Consider the following 7,006-nt stretch of genomic DNA (forward strand, 5'->3'; position numbering starts at 1 on the left):
CATGCCTGTATTCTGCAAACAAAAAGGGATGAAAAACCAGAACCAGATCTTACATGATGAAACATTTTTTAAGATTCACAGTCTAGGACAAGACCTCCAAGTCATATTTCAAAGAAACCCTGTATTTCCCTTTTAAGCTCTAATTCCTTTTAATAAGGCATCTGATTTGGGGTGTGAACTTTAAATGCTTACTTAGCCATGAAGAAAGAAGATACAGCAATTTCATCATTTGGGGGAAAATAAGAATATCATTTTACTCTTTTTTTTTTTTTTGTGATACGCGGGCCTCCCACTGCTGCGGCCTCTCCCGTTGCGGAGCACGGGCTTTGGACGCGCAGGCTCAGCGGCCACGGCCCACGGGCCCAGCTGCTCCGCAGCATGTGGGATCCTCCCAGACCGGGGCACGAACCCGTGTCCCCTGCATCGGCAGGCGGACTCTCAACCACCGCGCCACGAGGGAAGCCCCCTTTTACTCTTTATAAAGCTTTCAGAGATCAGAAACATCTTTTTACAGAAGAACAAAAGAAAAACATTTGATTAAAAGTAAGATTATGCGTTTTTAATTGTATAAAGTTAATTTGAGATTAACTAGGAACAGACTACATAACACCAAGTATACTAGAACAGCATGTAACAAAAAGAAGTCTATTGACTGTCTTTCCTGATTTCCAAGCTTAAGAAACTTTGTTTTGAATTATTTCTTCAAGGAAGATTAACTGAAATTCTATATATTAAATTTTAACTCAAAAATTATCACAAATTATGGATGAGAAATGTTGCTTCTAAAGTTTTGGTAGGGGCTTCCCTGGTGGCACAGTGGTTAAGAATCTGCCTGTCAATGCAGGGGACAAGGGTTCGAGCCCTTGTCCGGGAAGATTCCACATGCCACGGAGCAACTCAGTCCAAGCACCACAGCTACTGAGCCTGAGCTCTAGAGCTCACAAGGCACAACTATTGAAGCCCGCGCGCCTAGAGCCCGTGCTCTGCAAAAAGAGAAGCCACCGCAATGAGAAGCCCTCGCACCTAAACGAAGAGTAGCCCCCGCTCACCGCAACTAGAGAAAGCCCCCATGCAGCAACGAAGACCCAACACAGCCAAAAATAAATAAATAAAATAAAAAAATAAAAGTTTTGGTATTGCAAAACAGTAGATTGAATGTTAGAAACAAACAAACATAGAGAAGTTATTTTCCATACCTCTAGGCTTGACTACCAGGAAGGGTTTCAATTAAAACCTATAACTTCAGAGTAAAGGGTGTCAATTTCCAAATTTAGATGATACCCCTTTCATAGAACAATTGGATCCATTGATTCTGGGTTGGTCTTAGTGATTTCATTGACCAATAAAGTTCAGCACCAGTGTCACTGAGTGACTTCCAACATTAGGTCAAGAGAAGTCTTGCAACTTCTTCCTCGGTCTCTTGGAACCTTTGTTCTCTGTGCTCTTGAGACACTCCCTCTGAAGATAATGGCTCTTGGAATCCAGTGGCTCTGCAGAGAGAAGACCCAGCTGCACTGAGAGACAGGATGCAGATGCGGGGCTAACAGCCCCAGCTGAGCTCTCAGCCGACATCCCGTCCAGCTGAGCCTTCAAATAATTACAGTCCAGCCAATCTCTGGACTGCAACTGTGTGAGGGGCTCCAAGAACTGCCCAAGTGAGACCTTCTTGAATTACTGACACTTCACATTGTAAACAAATAAAATGGTTGTTTTATGCTGTTAAATTTCGGGGTAATTTGTTATGTCATAGAGTTAATCGGAACAGTCTGGTTTTGTCAGACTGCTCTAGCAACTTCTGCTACATCAAGGCTTTCTCTGATGAGGCTGCTGGATTTGCAAGGATAGGATAACCCAGTTTGGAAAACTTGCAACAAAAAGTCATATAATTATGAGGTAATTCTATAACACCGGAGTGAACTTTAAGTGATTTTGTTGCTTGGTGAAGAATCTCCTTAAGTCTCTATCTCTTATGTTTTTATTACATCTAACGGTCAAAAAAAAAAAAAAGAAAAAATTCTACATAGTAAGGTCCTTTACCTTCACTATACTCTTGATCTGAGTGATGTTAGACTGAAGGGGTCAGTATGCTACATGCTTCAACTTTGCTCCAGACCCCCTGCCCTTCTCCTCCTCCTGGGAGTGGCTGCCTTGATTATAGCACTCCCGGGTCTTGTCAGGACTTGGGCAGCCCCTGCTCAGAGTTCATTTCTGGGAAGGCTGTCCTGAGGCTGTCTTGCTGACATCACAACCCGTGTGACTAAATGCTGATCTGCTCAAAATATTTTCGGACTTTAGCCTAGGCCACCTACGCTGCCTCTTCTCCCTCCTTCTTGCGTAATCAGAGCTTGGGGGATTTATCTAACTACCATTAGCCCAAATGTTAGAAGTGTGTTCCTGCCGTATCAGTCAGCCCCTGTTTCCTGTCTGGAACACTCTATATCCAGTTGAAGTATACTTTGGCTATTATTTCTGTGTAGCTCTGCACTAGTCTAGGACAGGAGAAAAAATTCAGCACCAACTTGTTTGGAATACCCAGTTGTATAAATGCCTCATTTTCTGTTTCACCATTAAGTCACTGAGTTTTATCTCTTACCTGAAAGTATACATATATCACATCTCCATGATTTGTAGTCACTGTTAACCAGAAATATACCATGTTGTTATGGTATTTTTGGATGACAGGTATGTTGGGTCCATGTGGGTAGTGATAGGAGGAATTGGGCGTCATTTCTTTTTGTAGACTTACTCTTTTAGAGCAAAAGTTGCAAACTCAAAAGCCAGTGGGGTGGGATGGGGATAAATGTGGAAGGTTCTGGTGTAGGGGGCTCTGATGAGGTACATGTGTGAAGACAGCCAGCTTTGTAGATGCGTTTCACAGCAGAATTACCACATCCCCAAACAGACCCTGACACCTCAATTTTTAAATTATTATTTATTTCATCACACTTGTTTTTCCCTTGTAGAGGTCATAGTTCTTATAGCAGTTCATTTTGTTTTGTAATTATGTCTTAAGTTGAATCCTTTCAACTTAAAACATACTTTGCATATTAAACTTGTAAGAAAAATTTGTTATTGCCACCAAAAAATATAGTCCTATCTAGTTTTTCACAAAATCTGTGAGGAAGTCTAGCTTTCCTTTTCCCACTTTTGATATAGGCATGGGTGCAAATAAATACTTCTGTAGTCTAAGAAAATCAGCAGTTCACACTTGGTTTGTGTGTATGAGAGAAAACGGAAAGTGGTGATTATTGGGTTAAAATGGAGAGATCAGGCAGCTTCTGAAGGAGGTCCTGCTGCTTAGCCCCAGAGGTATCAAATAGGAGTGTCAGAATAAGGGCCAAGCTTTGCCAGTTCTTCTGATTTTCCATGAAAAGTCAAACATTTAGATTAAAATCTTCCAATTTCCAAATATTGGTGACCAAGTCAAATTATAAACAAATGTGTGGGTCTAACAAAGCACACTTCAGGCAACACATGGCCTGAGGGCTGCTTATTTGGGAACCTTGCCTTTAGAGGATGTATCTGTTTCTGAATCTGGGGGGTTATGAGATAGAATTCTAGGCCCTGGCTTTTCCACATAATTGCAGTGCATATTGTTATTTACAGCTAACACTGAGCAAGTATAACCAAGGACAATATTCTAGAGACAGAATGAGTCTCATACAGGGAAGTGACATCCCAAGGACTTGCATGAAACGAATCCCATGTGGCAGGTACAGATGAAAATATTGGGTGGGCCAAAAAATTTCATTGGGTTTTAAGTAAAAGTAAAAGACACACTTTTCATTTTCACCAAGAACTTTACTGAAAAAAAGTGTTCGTTAACCGAACGAACTTTGTGGCCAACCCAATGAATGAGGATGAGCTGGACTCCAGTCTGGAAGACAGCAGAGACTCTTCCTGACCACACTGGCCAAGGGTTATTTTACCTGTTTCATAGTAATGAGGAAATAAAGAACGATGTAAAATCTGTTGTGATCTATTTCTCCCAGACACTTTTTGTGTATGGGGTATGTGGTAGGGTCAGGAAATCAGGGCTGGTTACATCTGAGAAGTTGGTCTAGCTGAACATAAGCATGGGCTGGAGTGGGAGTGGATCAGTACGATACCTTCTATGGAGACAACCTAGTGTGGCCTTCCTTGAATTGAGTTCAGGACAGTGTGTCAAACTTCTTTTCCTGGAGCACAGCTAATTGGTGGACTTACCCCTTGCTGAAGTGAGAGATACCATTGTTTACCATATCCTGATTGGTAGAAGTACCAAAACTTATAAAGGATAGCCTGGAATTGAGCACAATTTTCAGGGAAGGAGTTGCCTTTTTTGCCCTCACTTGTTGGTGGAATAAGAGGCTTCTCCAAAAACAGTGTTTTATATATATATATAATCTTGCACTAGTATCAGAAAACCCAGGTGTTCCATGGATTGATACTTGAATCTCTCCGGAGAGCTCACAGAGGTAGGATATTCTGCTGATACATGAGGGTGGCACTTCTGAGGGCCTCTATTAGGCACCAAATGTTGAAGTACTTCAAGCATCACTAAAATCCAATCCATTTTATATTGAGAAATTTTAGAATCTTTTTTTTTTTGGCTGTGTCGCACAGCTTATAGGATCTTAGTTCCCTGACCAGGGATTGAACCTGGGCCAGGCAGAGAAAGTGCCAAGTCTTAACCTGCACTGCTAGGGAATTCCCGAATTTTGGAATCTTGATAACATTTTCCTACCCGCTCTCCACTCCCCATTTCTATTTTTGAATAAACTCTCAACCAAGATGGGGCCAAGCCAGATTGAGTCAAGTGTGGAATAAAGGGCTGTAAGTTGGGACAAGGTTTCTTTTGACAGGGAACTAGAATAAGAGTTGTCATTGGACACAAGATCGTGCACCATCAAAAACCATAAAGGGGGCTTCCCTGGTGGCGCAGTGGTTAAGAATCCACCTGCCAATGCAGGGAACACGAGTTTGTGCCCTGGTCTGGGAAGATCCCACATACCACTGAGCAACTAAGCCCGTGCACCACAACTAGTGAGCCTGCGCTCTAGAGCCCATAAGACACAGCTACTGAGCCTGCGTGCTGCAACTACGGAAGCCCATGTGCCTAAAGTCCGTGCTCTGCAACAAGAGAAGCCACCACAATGAGAAGCCAGTGCACCACAACAAAGAGTATCCCCTGCTCGCCACAACTAGAGAAAGCCCGCAAGCAGCAACAAAGACCCAATGTAGCCAGAAATAAATAAATTAATTTAAAAACCATAAAGGAATACAAAGATCAAAAATACAAGGAGGTGAATCAGAAGGATTGTTAAATCTGTGGCTGCAGGGGCAAGAAATAGGGTTAGAATTTGAGGATTAGAGAAACAGAAACAATCCTGGATCAAACTGGAGTGGAATTAGGTGAAAGAATAAGAGTCATTCCTCAGAACAGTGTGACAAAATCTCTTAGTGGCACAGCAGGAAAATCTGCAGAAAAAAAAACCTCCCTGGAGCACTTTCCTGGAATGTCAGTTGTGTTCAATGATAGTTTACATTACATTACTTTCTACATTACAGAGTCAAATGCAAATTTTGCATGAATTTTTAAGGTAAAACCTAAGAATTCAAAGACAGTTTACCCTTGCCAGTGGTTGCTTTGGGCTACGCTACAGCCATCCAAGGTTGCATACATATTCTCTCTCCTTTGCTATTATAAAGATTATAAAGGATACTTTGGTAGGAAAATCTAAAAAGCAATGGGAGAAACATCAGAGAGTGCTCTGGGCTTGCTTTAATGGGCAGTAGGTGCATGGGAGGATCAGCTGACTTAAAGGGCAGGGTATGGAACTCCTTGTACATCCTTTCTAGTCATTACATCGTTGGCTCCCTCTATGCATCATCATCAAAAGTGTTGTTTCTTAAACTGTGAGTTAAAATGGTTTAACAGGTCAAATCAATTTAGTGGCGTTGTTACTTATGTTAAAAAAAAGAAAGAAGTGGAAAAAAGTTACATTTTTGGTGTTATTTTGTGGAGATTTTGTTATATTGGGGTGAGTGTAATGGATTATAATATGAAATTGGTTGTGCTAAAAAATTGTCACTATTCTAAAATTTTTTAGTTCATCAAGATGTTAATAGGTATCATTAAAAAAAGTGTTTCTTGGTCAAGTAAATTTGACATTTTAAACAAGGTTAAAGGCCTTTTAAAATTTGAACTAAAGTATATTTCAGAGCAATAAATATGCTAATGGAAGTTGTGAAGTTATAGTAGATACGAAGTCTGTAGGACTTTCCCTATTTCTTTGATGTGAAAACTTTTTCTGCACAGAGCATTTCGTGAAACTAGTGTTATCTGGACCATTAGGTAGTTAGTAAAATGAATGTAAATCCTCATTTCATCATTGTGGCTTAGTGATACTCAATTAACTGTGGTGTTATCTTCAACAAGTTCCTAGGTAAAGATGCCCGCCTGTTACTCATGTTGCTGTCTTTATGGGTGACTCAGCTACATTCGATGTTTCAGTATTCAGAGTCAATAATACCAGATACCACCTTTCTCATAGAATTCTCTCTTCATGTACTTATTTCTACCTGGGCATGCTACCATCTACTTCATCCCTCAGGAATGTTCTTTGGCATTCTTCTTCTTGTGTTCCTACTAAGCATGACCTCAAAGTAGGCATAGTCTACAGCAATATTTCTATTCCTCCCCCTCCCCCCAAAATAAACAAGTCCTTTTCCATGTTAAAGGTTTACAGCTTATCAGAGCAAGCTAACAGGTGAAGATTAAAATGCCCTAGTAAACCATGAGAAGTCACAGGTCTCTAGAATCTTTATATATTTATTTTTTTAGGTTAAAGTAAAAATAAGTACTTATACATCTCCTAGAGAATATAAAGGAGTCATGTTTTCAATAAGTAATTTTCTTAAGTTTTGTGACTCCCCATCATATCTTGAATATTTGTGGTCCTGGTTCACAGAATTTTTTCAATGTTTGATTTTTATCTTTATTTCTAATAGTGATGCATACAGC

The sequence above is a fragment of the Neophocaena asiaeorientalis genome, unplaced genomic scaffold (genome assembly GCF_003031525.2).
Source record: "Neophocaena asiaeorientalis asiaeorientalis breed wild unplaced genomic scaffold, Neophocaena_asiaeorientalis_V1.1 scaffold80, whole genome shotgun sequence".
NCBI classification, from domain to species: Eukaryota; Metazoa; Chordata; class Mammalia; order Artiodactyla; family Phocoenidae; genus Neophocaena; species Neophocaena asiaeorientalis.